Source organism: Dendrobium catenatum, unplaced genomic scaffold, assembly GCF_001605985.2.
Source record: "Dendrobium catenatum unplaced genomic scaffold, ASM160598v2 fragScaff_scaffold_734, whole genome shotgun sequence".
Classification (NCBI taxonomy): Eukaryota; Viridiplantae; Streptophyta; class Magnoliopsida; order Asparagales; family Orchidaceae; genus Dendrobium; species Dendrobium catenatum.
In genome coordinates, this window is record NW_021319196.1 from 311,139 (window position 1) to 333,179 (window position 22,041).

Sequence of the window (22,041 nt, forward strand, 5' to 3'; positions counted from 1 at the left end):
TTTGTATCTAAGTTTTTTTGGTTTCTTTTTATTTTAATGCAATTTGCATTTCTTCAAAAAAAAACAATAATCATCATCGTGCTCTCTACACTACCTTCATGAATAAACTTATTCCTTACTTTCCAAGATAAATAAATAGAATTACAGAACAACTTACTTAAGAACAAATTACCAATTGAACATTGGCTTAACCATCGATAACATTCTTCAAAATTCTCAAATGAAGGTATTCCAAATCCCCAACTATTTATGATATGGATAACTTCAGTCAGCTTCACGCAAGTAGTTGTTACATGATCAATATCTTCCACCGCATTATATCCTCTTCGATAAGCAAAATTATATTGCAAACTTCTATAATATAAGAAAAGTAAAAGTTGGAACTGCATAGTTGTACAAACGCCCTCGAGGAACTCCCAAAAGGATGGAAATATCTTTTTCTATCAGCCATTATCAGAAAAAAGAGCACAAGAGTAAGAACATAAGAGGATTTAAGAAGGTTTGAGTGAGAAGAAAATGTCTGAAAGGCTCGATTTAAAAATAATCATCCTGATTGTGTAGGATGATCGCGGAGTCGTCCAGGCCGATTGGGTACACTAATTGCGTCTAGGCTGATTGGTCAAAAAATCAGTCGTATTGTCCAGGATGATCAGATATCATCCGGGATGATAAGACACATGCGATCATCCCAAGATGTTAAGCTGGATGACCGTTGAAAAAGAAGATCATCCTGGTCAATTAGGTGGATTGTCTAGGATGATTCACAATAATGGATCGTACCGGCCAAATTTAAAAATGTTTAAAGCATTGCCATATGTATCGTCTAGGACGAACAGGTGGATCATCCAGGACGATCATCAATAATTGATCGTACTGGCCGAATTTAAAGGGATTTAAATATATTGCCACATGTATCATCCAGGACGAACAAGTGGATCGTACGGGCCAATTTCCCAAAATTGAGCAAAGATTATGAAGATTGTACAGGATGAGGAGAATCATCCAGGACGATCAAAAATAATTGAAACAAAAGAAAATCATATCATTCATGATGATAGTGGACCGTTTAGGATGATTATAAGCAGAAAAGTCAAAACAACCATGAGATGGTGTATGAAGTGTGAATTGAACAGACCATTCAGGACGATATTAATAATATCCTAGACGATGTGGCAAAATGTTTTAAATCAAAGGATGGATGGGGATGATCAGAGAAGGCCCAAAAACACGAAAATTAACTAAAAAGGGATAAAAATAAAATATGAAAAAGAAAAAAAAAACATCAAAAAGAACAAAAGAGAAACAAACCATTTTTTTTAAACAAGCCTTGAATGCGATAAATTCTCCATGTGATTGAATTGAAAATTTTTTTAAAAATCAATGAGTTAACACCATCAAAAAACAAAAAATAGTAGAACAACCGATCCTGTTAGCCCTAACTCAGACTTCTTCCAGGGTAAACCGTCTTTTAAAAATAAGAATCTAAATAAAAAAGACAATTGGATAAGAAAAAGATATTTATTCAAGACTTGTTTTCAAAAATATATTTTGTAGAATAATATATCAAAGTAATTAGTTATGATTATAAATTCAAAATCAAGCCTTTGAAAAATATCAAGTGACACCTGAATTTTTCTAAGATTTAAAAAATTTGAAAGAAAATAAGCTTGCTTTTGGGGCCCATTTTATGCTTATCGTAAATTTGATTAGCCCCCTTTACGCATTTTTTAATTTTTGATACACTTTATATATATATATATATTTCAATTTGGCATCATTATGCATCTTTTAATTTTGACATAATTGGCCACTTTTTGTTTTTCATTTATTTTTATGCAAGCTAGATCACTATTCCAAAATTCTTAAATATTCCCAGTTGTGATTATATCTTCTAGATATTAGAGAAGCACGACTCTCTCTCTAATATAAGGATTAATGAATCACACAACAGAATAAAAAATCATATGATAATTTTAATGATAAGATTACAAAAATCTGAAGGTAAAATAAAGACTTTGAATATTATATATATATAATAGATTATTGTAGTAAGATTGAAAAGGTCTCAATTTCAAAGACTAGTTGTTAATTTGAGATAGATTTTTATTTAAAAAAGAAAATTACACCACTAAAAGAAGTTAGAGTTATAAACAATCAACAATGTTTTCCCCTTTAACTAATTTAGAGATGTTAATCATTGACTACAAATTTTCAAAAATAAAACACGACAAAAGATATCAATTTAGTGATGATTAAAAGAGTAATAAAGAAACAAATAAAAACAAATAAAAAAGATAAACATTAGCAAGCGTTAAATAGAAAAAGAATAAAAATTAGTAAAAATCAGGATCATGCATTTATGTCAATCATAACCAATCTAGTTCTTAAAGTGCTAAAAGTTTCGAAGGCCACTGGTTTAGTAAAGATATCAACCAGTTAATTCTCAGTTGCCACATGGTATAACTCAATGTCACTTTTGGTCAAATGGTCTCTAATAAAGAGATGCCTTATGTCTATGTGTTTGGTCCTTGAATGTTAAATAGGATTCCTAAAAATGTAGATGGCACTGGTATTGTCACAAAAGATACAAATTGTGCCTACAGGTAATCCTAAATCCAGAACTTGCTACTTCAACCAAAGGACTTGGGCCACACAACTTATTAAGGAAATATACTCAGCTTCAGTAGTGGAAAGTGCAATAGAGTTTTGCTTCCTACTAAACTAGGAGACTAAAGACTGTCCTATGAATTGGAAAGTCCCAAAAGTGCTCTTTCTATCCACCTTACAAACTACAAAATTAGAATCAGAATATCAAATAATCTCAAAAGAAGTGTTGTGCCTAATATAGTAGATTCCTAAGTTTTAGGTTCCTAAGAGGTATTTAAAAATCCTTTTAACTACAGTATGTTGTGATTTTTTAGGATCAGCTTAAAATCTAGCACAGAGACAAATACTAAACATTATATCTGTTTGCCTAGCAGTCACGTAAAGTAAAGATCAAATCATCCCTCTGTACTTCTTTTGATCAACATACTTTCCATTTGGGTCCTTATTGAATTGAACATTGGATGTCATGGGAGAATTAATTGGCTTGGATTTATCCATTTCATACTTCTTCAAGATGTCATTTATATATTTTGTTTGATTTAGAAAGGTTCCATCATCCAGTTTTCTTATGCTAAACCTCAAAAAGTAGGACAACTCTCCCATCATACTCATCTCAAACTCCCTACTCATTATTTTTGAAAAGTTATCACATAGCCTTTTATCAGAAGATCTAAAAAGTATATTATCGACATAGATTTGAACAATGAGTAAATCAACTCCTACTTTAATCAGAAAAAGGGTGGTGTCTACACTCCCCTAAGAAACTCCCTCTCTAGTAAAAATGTGTTAAGCCCCTCGTACCAAGTTGTAGGTGCCTACTTTAATCCATATAAGGCCTTTTTTAATTTGAAAACATGATTTGGAAATTGGGAACTCTCAAAATATGGGGGCTGCTCTACAAACACATCCTCTTTTATTACCCATTTAAAAAGGCACTCTTAACGTCCATTTGAAAAAGCATGAATACCTTATAATAATCAAAGAATAATAGCACTCTAATGGCATCCAATAGGGGCAAAGGTCTCTTTAAAATCAATCCCTTCTTTTTGGTTGTACCCCTTAGCTGCCAATCTTACCTTATTCTTAACCACCACTCCAGAATCATTCACCTTATTCTTAAGGACCCATTTTGTTCCAAATACACTTTGTCCCTTTGGTCTTTCTACAAGCTTCCAAACATTATTTCTAACAAATTGGTTTAACTCCTCTTACTTAGCTAAGATCCAAAACTCATCAGAAAGGGCTTGGTTAATGTTGGTTGGTTTAGTCATTGAGATAAAGGTAGAGAGGTTCACTTCCTTCCTAAGTCCATGCCCTGTCCTAACACCTTCAGAATGGTCTCCTAAGATGAGTTCTTTAGGATGACTCAAAGAATATCTCCAATCTCAAGGCAAGGTAAGTGTAGGTTTAACCCTTTCATCCAGATCTATATTTTCTACTCCTTGGGTAATCTCACCTTCTCCTTCAATGTTTTGGGGCTCTACCATTTTCTCCAAAATTTCAACTCCAGTGGTATTCTTTCCAACTTCATCAATGAGTTTACAAATTTCATGGTTTTGATGCAGTACAACCTATTTTTTTATGTTTTATTGGTGCACTAAGAAAGACGTTACTTATAAAGTGATAGATAATTTTTTTTAAAACTACTTTTATTCATACTGACTGGAAGGATACATTGATTCTTCTAAATTCCTAAAATGAAAAATTTGGTACTTCCTTCAAATTTTAGACCCATAATTCTTTATCAAACAATTTAAAAGTTAACCGCAACAATGATTGTGAATAGATTGAAAGGGTGTATCTCTAAGATTATTACGGAAGAACAAGTGGATTATATTTCATGTAGATCAATGTTTGAACATTTCTTATTAGCTCATGAAATTTTCAACAAATTTAAAAATTCAAAAAATAAGAAAGGATTGATGGCAATTAAGATGGACATGAAGCAGGCATATGATAGCTTTTGATGGCTGGCTTTGGAACATATTTTAAAATGGTTTGGGTTTCCTCCAAACTTCTCCAATCTCGTTATGGAAGATGTGGTGAATGCATGATTTCTTATCATTTTAAATAGAAATTATTTTAAATTGATAAATGTTAAGAGTGGTTTTCGGTAAGGATGTCCTTTGTCACCATATTTATTCATTATGTTCTCACAACTCTTATCAAATGCAATAAATAAAAAAGGTTAAGACTTGGGTGTTCAAATTTCACCAAGAGATCAAAAGATTACACTACTTTTATATGCATATGATGTTTTATTATTTGTGCTAGTGTCTCCATGATAAGCTGAAGTAATAAAAAAAATTTTGTTGATTTTTGTGGGTGGACTTGACAAAAGGTTAACAATAATAAGCCTCAGGTTATTTTTTGCAAGTCCATTAAATCTTTTAGAAAGAAGAAAATAATAAAGAATTTGGGTTTTAAAGAGGTTAAGGAGACGCAATACTTGGGAAAATTTGTCATAAGAAGAATGTTTATGGTAGTTTTTCAAATCATTATAAATCATGTGTTGGAAAGACTAAATGCTTGGGGAAATAGATTTTTTTGTATGGAAGAAAAGATTATTCTTATAATGTCTTCTTTTTTATCATTGCTAATATTCTTGTGAACAACCTTTATGGTTCCCAAGGGGTTTTTTCAATTAATTGGATAAGCTTTCTAAGGATCTCATTTGGAAAAAAGCTAATGGAAGAAAAAGGTTTACATTATGTAGCATGGTAGGAGTTATGTATTCAAAAAAAATTGGTGGTATGGGACTTTAGTCAGCTACTCATAAAGTGTGTCCACTTAGATCGAGATTGGCTTGGAGGTTCATTCAAAATCCAAATTCTTTTTTTCACTGGAATATTATTTCTAAGTATGGTAATAATATATGGAATGGTGAGCTTAAAAGAGGATCTTCAGTTGCGTGTCATATTCTTGGGATGGTGCTAAATACCTTAAACCACTTATTTAATGGAAAGTGACATACTGAATGAAAGTTAATGTTTTGAATGATATTTGGCTTTTGGATAAATGTTTCAATACATGGTCAATGCTTGCTGATTGTGTAGGATTGAATGGTGTAATGCTTCATCAATTTAACTCTAATGATGCTAGATGGAATGGGATGGAACTTCAAAATTTTTTTCATCAAGATCTTATTTTGTTTATATTGCAAGTTTTTATTAATCTGATTTTAAGGACGAACAATTAGAAGCTATGTTTCATTATATTGGAAGATCAATTTTAGCTTTTTCTTATGAAGAATTGATTAAATATAACATTGATGATAATGATTTTTGTTACTCAAATTGGTTATGTAAACAAAAGCTCTATCCAAAAGATGAAATATTCTGGTGGCGAATGAGTAGCTATGCCATTCCAACTTATGAATTTCTTAAACATAGAATGCTATATTCTAATAATTAATCTCTATGCAAGAGGATGTTAAAAGGTTGAAAGTTATGCTCATATTGCAGTCAATAGTAAATTTTATGTTGATATCATTATGAAGTTGAGGGAATGGGGATTTAAAATTCCATTATTTCATTCATTGGAAAGCTATTGGGTTGAACATAGATGTCTTTCAAAATAATATTCAAACATAGTGAAAGTCTACTACACAACACTTTTTTTCTCTGGGAAAAACCAAAATGATTTCAAGTAATGTAATTCTACTCTTCCAATTTTGGTAGTTGTAGCTAATGTTTTATTCATAGCAATGAAACAATCAAGTTATCTAATGCTAGAAAATTGGTGTGTCAATCTCTATCTGGAGTTTGATAATGTTTGGCATCCTACATTGTTATGTTGGATTAAAATTAATGTGGATGCAGATCTTTTGGATTTACTCTTGAAAGTATTGGGGGAGTATTTAGATATCAGAAAGGATGACTTCATATTGCTTTTGTGAAGAAAGGAATTCATTGGGATGTAGCTCAACTTGAAATGGAGGCTGTGTTGGCAATAATGGTATTTATTCAAAGTTGGATGATTGAAAGTAATGTGTAATAATTGAAGGAGACAATCTGCTCATAATCAAGTTCCTTCAAAACTCTATGAACAAATCAAGATGGCAAATGGAAAAATTTGTGACAAAGGATTTATTATTTTTAAATGATTTCAATGAAGTGGTTTTCCATCATATCTTTAGATAATGTAATAAAGTAGCCGATTTATGAGCTACCTTGTCTTTAGATGATATAGCTTTTCTTTTAGCAACATTCCTTCTTCTTTGTTTAGTTTGTTAAAGAAGGAATGTGAGCCTGTTTTCACTTTCTAATTTTTTTTGGTAATTAATGCAAATGCATCTTTAAAAAAAATGTGATTAAATAAACTACATAGCCGTAGAATTTGTTTATCTTCTTTATTTAAGTTATCGAACTTTATTTTATTTTATTAATTTAAAAATAATTTTAATTTGATGAATTTTTAAATCAATTTTTTTACTATTTTTTCTCTAATCTTGATTTATTTAGTTGACTTATATTTGAATTTTAGGGATTTAATTGAATTTTTTTATTTCCTTTATTAATTAAGTTGACCTTAACTTTAACTTCTTTGACATTAGATTTTATTTGTTTTTATTTTTTAATAAATTCTACATTTAATTTTGAGTCTTATTTAATTTAGTGTGTATTTTTAATATTTCATATTAATTGAATTAAAAAATTCATGTAATTAGACTATCTTTAATTTTTGAAGCATATTAATTGCAACCCACTTGAAACTCTCACCAGAGGTCATGAGTGTCCTCTGAAGATAAATTATGAGTGTTTGAGATCATTTGGAATTCTACCACCCATATGAATAATATGCATGAAACATGAGCATTAGATGAAAGAAAAGTGCATAAATAAAACTTTTAATCATTTTTTTATGGAAACCCATAGAGGGGCCTAATTGTTAATTCAGTAAAAATGTATAGAGTCCTTTAAGGGACCACAAGCTCACTAATGCTCAAAAGAGCTACAAAATTACAGAAAAAAAATCCTAAGAGCTCGAGGTCCCTTCTAAGAAAAAATATAAAAATACCTAGATACAATATACGGTGCACAAGAACAAGCACTCAAAAAGGAGACAAATAGAAAAAAATAGAAATGAGATCCAACTTCCTTTCAAGAATCTCACCACCACAAAATCCTATACTAGGAATGTCCTACAAAAAAAGATGGACACAAAAGAAAAAAACACAGGAAAAAGTACAATTTAACAGGATAATAGTTCCAACAGGAAATCATAATATAGATAAAAAGGGGACAAATGGGTACAATACCAATAGGCCAAACCTTGTAAGTATAACAACCCGAGCTAACAACATCAACCTTATGATGCAAAGTAGCACAATTAATAGAAATACAAAAAGGATCACCACACTTGTTCACCTCAAAGATAAAATAAATAGCCAAACCATATATTAATAAAATTAGCCTTGCATATTTACTCACAAACATGCTATAATCATTCCAAAATAAACCGAGACAGGAAGCACCAAGAACAAAAACCAAGCAGCTAAAAGAAGTGGAAAAACAAAAGAGGAGAGAAACTAGCTGGCAGCCAGGGATACAAGCCTCCCAATTATAGCCTAATAGATACCAAAACCAATTCACTATAACCAGAAAACCCATCTAGCCATCCATGCTTAAACACCAGGAAATAAAAGGAGTACTACAGTTAAAAATTAAAGAGCTGCAGAAAAGAGAGCCACAATGTCCAATAATAACAACAATCTGAAGGCACCAGGGCATACCCAATAACCAAGCCCCAGAAAAAAATAATAAAAATAGCCACCAATATAAAAAAAAAGGTATAAACATACAGGAAAAAAAGAACAATCTGGAACTCCAATAGAAACAAAAATGCAAAAGGAAAGGTAAATCCCAAAATAGTAAGCATAAATTAATACCAGCCAGTTTGCTCCAGGAGACACCCACCATCCAAACCCCCAGGAAATACCTAACAGAGAACATTAATAAGTAACATAGGAAACACGCAAAATAATAAACCTCCAATAAAAGAGAGAAAGTCCCCAAGGTAGCCCAAATGATAAGGCCCCTGAAGCAGCACCAAATAGGGCCATACAAGACAACAAAACCAAGCAGACCAGTTAGAAACTCAAACAGACCAGAGCTACAAGGATTCAAAGAAGATAGTTTCAACACCAAACCAAGTAGTATTGTTGTAGCTCAGAATAAAATAGAGCAGTAGAAAAGGAAAAAGCCATAGTAAGACACCCTAAGAGAAATCCAAAAAATAAGTCCCCTGCCAACAAAATAAATTAGGTTCGAACAAAATGCATACCAAATTTATCTAACTTTAAAAGATCCCATAAAGGAATAGAAAGGTTAGTAGCAGTAAAATCTGACACACAATATAGATCTTTCCCCAATTGGCAAGCCAATTAGCACACGCATTACCAATCTTATGAATAAGGGAGACAAAAAAATTCATAAAAATTAATAAATTCTTAATATCCCTCACCAGATAAAAAAGGGAGGAGTTACACACTGACTCCTTAACAAAATTTAATACAACAATAACAACATCATCAAGCCTTTATCCTACTACGTGGGGTTTGCTACATGAATCCTTTTACTCCATTGTGTCCTATTAAAAGTCAAATTCTCATTTAAATCTAATAAAGAAAGGTCATTCCTAATATTTTCTAACCGAGTCTTTTTAGGTCTACCCCTACCTTTCTTAACATAAGTCAAATCTAATACCTCTACTCTCCTAACCGGATCATCGAAAGGCCGCCATTTTGTGTGACCAAACCATCTAAGTCGACTCTCTCTAATCTTATCTTCTGGTGGAGCTACACCAACCTTTTCACGTATATGCTCACTTCGTATCCTATCTCTAAGGGTAATGCCACTCATCCGCCTGAGCATCCTCAACTCTGCCACACTTAACTTAGTATTATGCTTCTCTTTTAAAGGCCAACATTCGGCATCATAAAGCATTGCAGGCCTCACTACCATCTTTTAGAATTTTCCCTTAAGTTTGACGGGTACATTTCTATCACATAACAAGCTCGATGCATTCCTCCACTTCAACCATCCAACTTGAATTATGCTGATAATATCTCCATCTGTTTCACCATCACTCTGAATAATAGATCCAAGATATCTAAAACGTGTACTCTTATTAATGACTTGATCACCCAAAGTTACAATCCCCTCACTTGGTCTATTACTACTAAAATTACACTCCAAATATTCTGTTTTAGATCTACTCAAGCAAAAACCTTTAGACTCTAAGGTTGACCTCCATAATTCAAGTTTACCTTCAACTCCCTCTCTAGTCTTATCAACAAGAAGAATATCATCAGCAAAAAGCATACACTAAGGTACATCCTCATGCAAATGTCTACTAAGAACATCCATGACTAAAGCAAAAAGATATGGGCTTAAGGCTTATTCTTGATGTAACCCAACCGAAATAGGGAAATACTTGGTCAATCCACCTTGTGTTTGAACACAAGTAATAGCTCCTGCATACATATGTTTTCAAGAACTCTCCATAGCACTTCTCTTGGAACTTTATCATATGCTTTTTCTAAATCAATAAATATCATATGTAGATCCTCCTTATTTTCTCTATATTTCTCCATGAAACCTCTTAATAAATGTATGGCTTCCATAGTTGGCCTACCTGGCATGAATCCAAATTGATTTTGAGAAACATTAGTAACAAACCACAACCTATGCTCCATAACTCGCTCCCATAGTTTTAAAGTATGACACAATAACTTAATACCTCTATAATTCGCACAATCTTGTGCATCACCTTTATTCTTAAAAATAGGAATTAACACACTTATTCTCCACTCATCTGGCATCTTTTTAGTCTTTAAAATAGTATTAAAAAGTTTAGTAAGCCATGAAATTCCTTCAACTCCTAAGCATTTCCACACCTCTATTGGAATATCATCAGGTCCAACAGCTTTTCCACCCTTCATTTTCTTTAAAGCCTCTCTAACTTCGGTTTTGCTAATACGCCGATAAAAATAAAATTCTTTTTTTTCATATAGGGTGCTAAGGTCACTATAATCAATCATATTTTCACAATCTTCATTAAAAAGTTTAGCAAAATATCTCATCCACCTTTGTTGAATATCATCCTCTAAGAAAAAGTATTTTTTGATCTTAATCCTTATTACACTTTACTTGAACTAAATCCTTACTACTCCTATCTCTTTGTTTGGCTAACTTACACATATATATTTCTCCCTCTTTAGTATCTAATCTATTATATAAATCACTCAAAGCTAATGTCTTTGCATCGCATATTGCTTTGTTAGCATCCTTACGAGCCACTTTATATATTTTCCAATTATCAAAATTTTTAAAATTAAACCAATTTTTATAACAAAACTTCTTATTTTTAATCTTTTCTTGCACATTTTTATTCCACCACCAACTATTTTTACTATTAGAAGCTTTTCTCTTCGATGTTCCAAAGTCATCTTTTGCAATATTCTTAATATCACTAGCCACTTTTTCCCACATAATATTTGCATCCTCATGCACAGACAAAATCTTAAGATCTAAAATCTTATTCTCAAAAATATTTTTTTTAACATTCTTTAAATGCCCCCATCGAATCCTAGAAAATTGTTTTACTTTATTTTTTTATTTTATGCCCCTTTATCTTAAAGTCCAAAACTAATAATCGATGTTGGGTACATAAATTTTCACTCGAAATAACTATACAATCTTTGCAATCTAAACGGTTTAATTTTCTAATAAGAAAATAGTCAATCTTGGTTGTACTATATCCATTTTTATAAGTGATGAGATGCTCATTCCTTTTTTTAAATAAGGTATTTGCAATTGAAAAATCATAAGCTAAATAAAAATCCAATATGTCTTGCCACCTTCATTCGTCGTTCCAAATCCATGGCCACCATGAATGCTTTTAAAATCATCTATCTCTCTACCAACATGTCCATTTAAATATGCTCCAATAAAAACTTTTTCTTCAAGAGGTATCTTTTGTATTAATGCTTCTAAGTCATTCAAAAAATTTAATCTAGAACTCATATCCAAACCTACTTGAGGAGCATAAGCACTTATAATATTAACAATCTTATCATCAACAACAATCTTTAAAGCTAATAATTCTATCTCCAATCTTATTAATATTTATAATATTATCCTTTAAACTCTTATCTATAATAACATCTACACCATTTCTAGTACGACTCCTACCCGAGTACCAAAGTTTAAATCCTAAACTATCAATTTCCTTAGCCTTCTCTCCAACCCTTTTAGTTTCATGAATGCACAAAATATTTAACTTCCTATGAATCATAATATCTATTAATTCAATTAATTTTCTTGTAAGTGAACTTATATTCCAAGTTCATATCCTAATTTTAGTTTCAAGGACTAGCTTCTTTGCCCACATCCATCCTTGATGTGGGAACCCTTGGCTATTTAACACTGCTCTCGAGCGTCGGTGTAGTGGCCCTTACACACTTATCACTGTATTCAGGCCATACAGCGCATTGCTTCCAGGGGACACCCTAGCATTAACACAATTTCTTAAAGGATTCATGTCATTATTATTCGACAAGTTTTACACTGGCTGTTGACTGCCTAATGCAACCCTCTACTTTTCTCATCCAGGACTTGAGACTTTGCAATGGCAGTGTTAAGGGTGCAACACGAGGAGTTCCGTGGAGGTCACCCATCCCAGTACTACTCTTGCCCAAGAACACTTAACTGCGGAGTTCTGATGGGATCTGGTGCACTAGTGCTGGTATGGTCGCACACAAAATGTTAGTTAGATCAAGAATGATAGAATTTAATAATTAAAAATAATACTTAGAATCAACTTTAATAATAATGTTAGTTAGATCATGAGAGATGAAAAGCCTTAAACCATAGAGAAAAGCTAAAAAGGTAGCTTTGTTAACATCATAATTCTGCAAAAGACCAGTAAAATTCATAATGAAGCTATAATGACAGTCTATGATAACACCACCACAACCCGAAGAAGGCCCAAAGAAAACGCCATCCGCATTTAGTTTTTATTGGAAATAAAAGGGGTTTTGGTCCAATAAATAGGCTTAGGGTCTTTAGGAATGTGATCCACTTCAGCTTAATTCCTAACTCAAAAGTAATAGAGTGATAGTTCTTAAAATTGATGATGTAAATTAATTTAACAGAGGAAAGAGCAACAACCTTATCTTTCACCTTCTGAATAATCCTATGGTGATTCATAGCAACATAATTAAATATATAATTATTTCTATCCAACCATAAATACCATAAAATAATAGGAGGGATAACATTTTTAATATGGCCTTTAGACTTGATGAACCAACAATTAAGAAAATCATAAATAGACATTTAAATGTTATAGAAATTCAATTGAAACATATCATCAAAATAAATCCAAGTTTTAATAGCTAAAGGACCTGAAAGGAAAACATGATGCATGTTCCAAATAAGATTACAACATTGGCCCTTGGACAATAAAATATAGCCTCTTTTAATTAAGTTATCATCCATAGGGATGAACTAATGTAAGATTCTCCAAACAAAGACTTCAACCGTGGAAGGGAGACTTTTATGCTAAAGGAAATAAAATATATTAGTAACCTTATTCTTAATTCTAAAGGCATACCAAGCATCCTTTAATCTAAAACCACCATCTTTGGACATGCCGTATAAAAGAACATCATTAGAGTTCGTATTAAGAGGAAGATTAAAAATTTGTTGATTAATAGAATCACGAATAACAATAGCAAACTTTTCATAATTCCAACAATTATCAGAAAAGGAGAAATTCACCTTAATCGCCAAATTGGATGAAGAGTTAGTAAGGGAGTCAATAGAATGCCCCTCAAACCAACGATCTAGCCAAAAGAAAATGTCACCACCATCAAGCCCCCATTAGAGAAGGGCTCAACAACCAATTTAATTTGGCACAATCTCAGCCACACCATAGAGTCACCTTGGTTAAAATAACAATTTGTCTTATGTTTACCCACACAATACTTAGCAAACATAAACGTAGCCCAAAAGCTCACTTTAGTACAGAAATTGTACCATAACTTAAAAGGAAAAGCATAAGCCAAATCATTCATACTCTTAAACCCCAAACCATCCTCTAGGACACCATAATACTTATCCCAAGAGGACTAAATAATTTTAGAGTTGCTACCAGCCCCTTTATAAAATAATTTGTTAAAAAGTCCATCAATCCTGTTGCAAATGGCCTGAGTAGGATGAAGAGTTTGAAAAATATAAATTTGCAAAGAACAACGAACACTATGGATGAGAATTAAACGACCCCCAAAACTTAGCAAATTAGAATCCTAGGATAATAATTTGTTGTACATTAGTAATTAAATCATAAAAAAAAGGTTTTCTTTTTACCTTTAAAGAGAGACACCCCAAGATATTTAATAGGCAAATTGTCATGCACAAAACCAGTAGAGTTTTTAATGGCTACAATATGATCATTAGGCACTTTCTTATAATGATTAAAACACCATTTATGTTTGTTTAGAGAAAGACCACTAACCAATTGAAATTGTGAAAGAAATTCAGAAGTTTAATGATCCTATTAACAAAAGCATTAGTAAAAATTGTTGATATTATCTACCTCATGACCTATTTTAGATATTTTGATGATAACAAACATATTCTTGGATGCTCTAATTTGTGTGCTAAGTATTTAAGGTGTAATGATGTTCATTATAAATACTTGTGGGATTTACATTGCACAACTCAAGTTCAATCAAATGTTGAGATTAGGATGGACCAAGATGGACAACTTGAAGGACTTTATATTATCATAGGAGTATGTTAGTGGTTCATTAATAACTACTTGCATGATTTGATTTGCTCAATATCTAAATATCTATTAATTATATATTAATCTTGATATAAAAATCTATAGGATTTCTTTGTTAGATAAATTATATAACCTTCATTGATTGCTTAATTATTATCAAATATAGAAAGTTATTTAATTAGAGAAATTAAAGGTAATAAGCTTATACTGAAAAACTTTTATTATGTATTTATTTTAAACTGACTTGTTTCACATCTATTTATTAATGTATGATTAATTAATTATATATATATATATATATATTACATAATATTATTATATTAATATTTAATATATCCTTAAATATTTAAATATGATACCTAAATATGCTTGGGTGCTCTAATTTGTATGCTAAGTGATACAGGTGCATGAGTTCTTATGTTACTAAATATGTTATTATTTTTGTGCTAATTTTTATTGTCTTAGATTCTTTGGATTCTATAGATATATATATGACTCATTTGGATATCATTTGAATTTATAATGACTTTCCAAACATTATCTGATTTAAATATAATCTGCTGCTAGCCATGTTTGCTCTATTTTTTATGCATATGAAGACTTTTTGACATTCCCACATGTCTAGCCATTTTATAGCCATTTCAATCTCATATATATTTAGTATAAATGAATTATTAATGAAATATAATATTATTACCTGATATAAAACGTATTAGAATAATATTTTTATTCAAATATGGAATTACTTGCCCTTTCTCTTTAAATACCTCTCATCTTCCTCATGAAAGGGCTGCTCAAAGAAAAATCTCCAGCAATTCTTCCATTCTTCCTTTCCTTTTTACATGCTAAATGTTGAGAGGAGAAACTTTGATTCTTATTCCAAGTACTCTTTTCATTTGCAAGATCGAAATCCTGGTTAGAAAGCTTCAACACAGAACCTAATAACATCTATTGGAGTTCTTGAGTTTTATTTCCTTCTCTAAATCTTTACTTGCTATTATTTTAGCTTTCACCATATATTTCTTTCTTGTTGATTGCCTCCAATGCAATCATCTATGCATCAATTTCTTCTCTTGGTACTGATAAAAGTTTGGGTATATGGGATGTTAACCAACCTTATAGGTTGTTAAATTCTCATTGGCATCCCCCTCCACTTAATTGGTTAAATTTTAATGTGGATGATGCTCTTCTCTCTTCTTACAAAGGTGGAATTGGAGGAGTGTTCCATGACCACAAAGGAAGGTTCCTTCAAGCTTTCGGTAAACCATTCTTTCATTTGGATATATCTTCTTTGGAGTATTTAACTACTCAATCTATTAAAGACATGGTCAAAGATTGGATGTTCAAGTACAAAGGCATCATAATTGAAGGAGACAAAATGTAATGAAGTTTTTGAAAAAGGCCAAAAGAACTGGAGGAACAAAGATGGAAGGTATGTACTTGTTTAATGAATTCAATCATGTTATCTTTAATTGGGTTGATAGAAATTGCAATAAGTTAGCGGATTTGTGTACTACCTATGGCATTTTGAATTATTTTGTTTCGGATGATGTTATGGTGAACAAGGTTCCTCTTTTGTTTATGTCTATTTTAAAGGAGGAATCCTTAGTTTAGAAGCTTTATGTTGTAAAAGTTTTTTCTTTTAATGCAATTTGCTGCATTTCTTTCAAAAAAATATATATATCTTTCTTGAAAATGTTTATTTTATGGTGAAATACTTGCTGGAAGTTCTATATTAAAGTTTTCTACATCATATCTTTTAAATATATAAAGTTTAGCAAAGCAAGTGTTTTTAGTTCTTTAAGGGGGAATAGATTTACATCTATGATCTAATTCATTTTTTTTTAAGAGTTTAAGTTTAAATAAGCAACAATATATTTTTATTTAAATATTATTCTTATTTTTAAAAATATATAAATCTATCTTAAAGTGAGCAAATTTAATATTTCATTTGGAAGTAGTGAGGTGATTAAAATTAATTTGTAAGATCACCTCAAATATTGTGGATCTTTTATTGCACGATAATTTGGAATTGTATTATTTACATCAAATTATATTCTTCATTTTCTTAATCTAAGCCATTTGGCTTAGTGTAGATTGAATCATAATTAGATTGGGTTGTACTCGCCCGTGTAGGAGAGTACTTAGGTTGTAAAGAACTTCTTTGGTTTAAGGATGTGAGGTTTGCTAATCAAATCTAGGATTAGTGAATTCTAGCCCAAGAGTTGGCTAATGTTGACGTAGGTCAGATTGGAATCTGGGCCAAACCACATTAAAATATTGTGCCTCTTATTTTCATTTCTTGCATTTCTTTTTCTGTCTTTTTCATTAGAAATATTTTGTGACTACTTACACTTTTCATAATTGCTTTATAATCATTTTAATTTTCTTCTTTTAATAAAAATTTTAAGAACCCTAATTCACCCCCCCCCCCTCCCCCCCCCCCCCCACTCTAAGGGTGCCATAGTCATCCAATAATTGGTATCAGAGCCTTGGCTCTTCTTATTTTGGCTTAAAATCCTAGAGTAGATCCACTTATAAACTATGGCACACGGTTTTCCTAAGGGTTCACTTTGCAAAGGACAAACCACTCATCGTCCTCCATTATTAGATAATGTTCCTTTTGATAATTGGAAAAATGGAATTAGTACATTCTTAAGAGGTCAAGACTCTTGTATGCGACACATGCTTACACACCAATATCATACACCCACTAAACAAATTAATGGAATTAAAATTGAAAAACCTTTTGATGATTGGACTATATTAGAGAGAGAATTAGATGAGTTAAATGCTATGGCATGTAATACTTTGCATTTGCACTTCTTCCAGATGATTACATGAAAATTTCTATGTTAAATTCAACAAAAGAAAGTTGTGATAAATTAATTATAACTTATGAAGGTACTAGTGAAGTTAGAGATGCTCACATAAATATACTTGTTCATGAATATGAATTATTTAGTATGTCAGCTTCTGAATCTATTTCTGATATGTATACAAGATTTATGAAAATAATTAATACGCTATATTCTCTTGGAAGAATATATAAGAATCAAGACTTAGTCTATAAGATTCTTATATGCCTTCCCAAAGAATGGGATGCTAAAGTAACTGCAATTAATAAGGCTAAAGATTTATCTACTTATCCACTTGATCAGCTTTTGGGTTGTTTGATAGCACATGAACAGATTATAGCTCAAAGAGATAAATTGGATGGATCTTCAAAGAAAGAGAAAGAAAAAGGTAAAACTATTGCCTTGTAGGTTGTTGATAATAATGAACCTAGTTCATCAAGCTCTAATGAAGATAGCAATGAGGTGGCCATGCTTTCAAGAAGACTTGGAAGCTTACTAAGGAGGAAAAATCAAAAGTATAAGAAATCTAAAAATTATAAATTTCTTACTAAGAAATTTCGTATAGGAGAAGGGATTATTTGTTACCATTGCAAGAAAACTAGACATATAAGAGGAGATTGTCCAGATCTTATTGATTCAAAGAAAAAAGAAATGGATGTAAGGAGAAAGAGTGATAAGAAAGAAAAGAAATATTTTAAGAAGAAGAAGAAGGCTCTGTGGGCTAACCCAGATTCAGATGAATCAAGTTCATCAGATGAAGAGGAGAACATTTGCCTTATGGCAGGAGGAGAATCAGATTGTGATTCTAAAGAGGTATGTAATGATATTTCTTATGAAGAATTAGATGATACTTTTAATGAATTAGTCATTGAATTTAAAAATTAAAAAGAAAATATGATTCTTTAGAAAAGAGCATAAAAATTTATATATTCATTTTCATGATTTAAAAAATGAATGTGATGATTTGAAAGATAAAAATATTTCTTTATTAAATCGTTCTTTCACTTGTTTGTAAACTAGAAAGAGAAAATATTCTATTAAAAGCAAGACTAGTTTTATGCATGAAATCATATGTTTATTATAAATCTCCATCAAGTACAATATCAAATAAAAATTCTTCTTATATGTCACATAGAAATCATGCAAAACCATATGCAAACACTAATATTTGGTGCAATTATTATGGTAGAAAAGGACATATCTCATTTGATTGCTATGCTCGTAGATCACAAAATGCTAAACAATCATCTTTTTTATGGGTTCCAAAAAATACAAGCACTTCAACAAAAAATACAAGCACTTCAACTATCATACATAATAGATATTATACTTCTCATTTGGAATGTGGACCCAAAAATATTTGGGTTCCAAAAGTTAACATTTGATTTTCTTTCATAGGAATACCTTCAAAGAAAAATCAATTAAGGCATGTAGTACTTGGACAGTGGATGTTCAAGACATATGATGAGAGATAAAGCAAAATTCTCTACATTAGAATCAAGTGATGGAGGTTATGTCACATATGGAGATAATACAAAAGGAAATATTATTGGTATTGAATCCAAATGTAAGAACTCTATTACTTTAGAAAAAGTCTTATTTGTTTCTGGTTTAAAACATAACTTAATATCAATTAGTCAATTATGTGATAAAGGTTTAAATGTTTCCTTTTATGCTTCACATTGCATTATTAGAAATAATGAATCTATTTTGCTTATAGGAAATAGACATAAAATTATTTATTTAATTGATTTAGAGAATACAAATGATGTTAATTTGAATTTACTCTGCATGAAATCTATAAATGATGATGCTTGGTTATGGCATAGAAGGCTATGTCATGCCAATATCCACACTTTAAATAAAATTTTTACACTTGATTTAGTAGTTAGTTTACCAAAAATTAATTTTCATTTTGATTCTATATGTGATGCATGCATTCATGGTAAACATATGAAAAGTTCATTCAAGAGTAAAATTATAGTTTCTACAAGTAGACCTTTAGAATTATTACACATGGTGTTTATTTAAGACCAATTCTTAAAAAGACCCCTTATGAAATATTATTTGGAAACAAACCTAAGATTAGTCATCTACATGTTTTTGGATGTAAGTGTTTTATTTTAAATATTGATAAGGATCCTTTAGGTAAATTTGATAGTAAGTCTGATGATGGTATATTCTTAGGATATTCAAATTTTGGAAAATATTTTAGAGTTTTTAATAAGAGAAAATTAATTGTTGAAGAATCCATTCATGTAATTTTTTTGAAAATCCTATAGATTTAATAAGAAATGATTTGAATGATGATGATATTTAAAATATAAAAATTTAGAAGAGAAGGAGGATAATTCGTTACCTAAAGAATGGAGATATAATAGAAATCATCCAAAAGTGTTAATAATTGGTGATGCTTCTCAAGGTGTTAAGACTAGGAGAAACCTTAGGGATGAGGTAGAACATTCTGCATTTTTATTTGAAATTGAACCTAAAAATATAGATGAAGCTTTACAAGATAATTTTTGGATAATTGCTATGGAAGAGGAACTGAACTAATTTATAAGAAATGATATTTGGGAGTTAGTCACAAGACCTCATAATCAAAATATATTTGGAACTAAATGGGTCAAGAAGCTAGATGACTCAAGAAGTATTATTAGAAATAAAGCTAGATTAGTTGCACAAGGGTACACACAAATAGAAGGAATAAACTTTGAAGAATCTTTTGCACCCGTAGCAAGACTAGAAGCCATTAGATTACTCCTTGCCTTTGCTTGTTTTAAGGACTTTAAACTTTTCAAATGGATGTCAAAAGCGCATTTTTAAATGGTTATATAGATCAAGATATTTTTGAAGAACAACCATTAGGTTTTGAGAGCATTAATTTTCCTAATCATGTATATAAATTAAAAAAAACATTATAAGGTTTAAAACAGGCTCCACGTGCTTGGTATGATAGGTTAAGTAATTTTTTAATTAAACATAATTTTAGAAAAGGTAAGGTAGATACAACTCTTTTTATCAAAAATATTGAAGATGATTTGATTATTATATAAATTTATGTTGATGATATCTTATTTGGAAGTACAAATGAAAGTTTATGTCATGAGTTTTCCTCATTAATGTCAAAAGAATTTGAAATTAGTATGATGGGAGAACTCACATTTTTTTTAGGACTTCAAGTAAAACAACTAGGGTCTGGGACATTCATATGTCAAACCAAATACATAAATGAGTTATTAAAGAAGTTTGATATTAAGAGATTCAAATTGAGTAAAACTCCTTTAAGCCCAACAACTAGACTTGATTTAGATGAATCAGGAAAACCAATAGATCAAAAACTTTATAGGAGTATGATAGGTTCACTTTTGTATCTTACTACTAGTCAATCTGATATTATGTTTATTGTATGTTTATGTGTAAGATTTCAAGCTAATCCTAAGGAATTGCACTTAATAGCAGTTAAGCGAATATTTCGTTACTTGATTGGAACTCATAAGTTAGGCTTATGGTATCCTAAAAATTTTATTATCATGTAGTTTTGTTACATATTCTGATGCAGACTATGCTGGTTGTAAGGTTGATAGAAAAAGTACATCTGAAACCTGTTAATTTTTAAGATCTTCACTTATTTCTTGGTCTCCTAGAAAACAAAATTCAGTCGCTTTATCCACTGCTGAAGCAGAGTACATAGCCACAGGTAGTTGTGTTGCTCAAGTTTTATGGCTAAAGCAACAAATTTAAGATTTTGGAATTAAGCTTAAAAATAATCCCATTAAATGTGATAATACAAGTTCTATATGTTTAACAAAAAATCCTGTACAACATTCATGTACTAAAAACATAGAGATTATACACCATTTTATTTGAGATCATGTTAATAAGGGTGATGTGAATATAAATTTTGTAAACACCGATTCTCAAATAGCTAATATCTTTACAAAACCGTTAGCTGAAGAGAGATTTTGCATGTTAAGACGTATGTTTGAGATATTAGATCCTACCATTTAAATTTATTTTATATATTTAATTATTCTTTTTGATGTGTCAAAGGGGAAGAAGAACTATATATGTTGTTCATAATTCATTTTACATGCATATATTTAGAGGGAGAATTATTCGCATATTTTTTAATTATTATATATATTTTTCTAAAGCTTAAAAGTTATAATAAAAGGGTCAATTTGCACCTTTCTTATAACTATACCCAACATAAGTTTGTCATCATAAAAAATGGGGAGATTATTTATATTATATACCTCATGACCTATTTTAGAGATTTTGATGATAACAAACATATGCTTGGATGCTCTAATTTGTGTGCTAAATATTTCAAGTGTAATGATATGCATTATAATTACTTATCGGATTTACGTTGCACAACTCAAGTTCAATCAAATGTTTAGATTAAGATTGACCAACATGGACAACTTGAAGGACTTTAAATAATCATAGGAGTATGTTAGTGGTCCATTAATATCTACTTGCATGATTTGATTTGCTCATTATCTAAATATCTATTAATTATATATTAATCTTGATATAGAAATCCATAAGATATCTTTAATAAATAAATTATATAACCTTTTATTGATTGCTTAATTGTTATCAAATATTGAAAGTTAATTAATTAGGGAAATTAAAGGTAATAAGCTTATATGGCAAAACTTTTATTGTATATTTATTTTAATCTGACTTGTTTCACATCTATTTATTAATGTATGATTAATTAATTATATATATATATATATATATTACATAATATTATTATATTAATATT

General features: G+C 30.5%; 1 non-coding gene across 1 annotated transcript; it reads right to left on the reverse strand.

Moving 5' to 3' along the window:
- Positions 1-12,252: 12,252 nt before the first annotated feature.
- On the reverse strand, positions 12,253-12,371 carry LOC114580010. Its single transcript, XR_003701295.1, has one exon. It is a non-coding gene; the product is annotated as a 5S ribosomal RNA (ribosomal RNA).
- Positions 12,372-22,041: the final 9,670 nt, after the last annotated feature.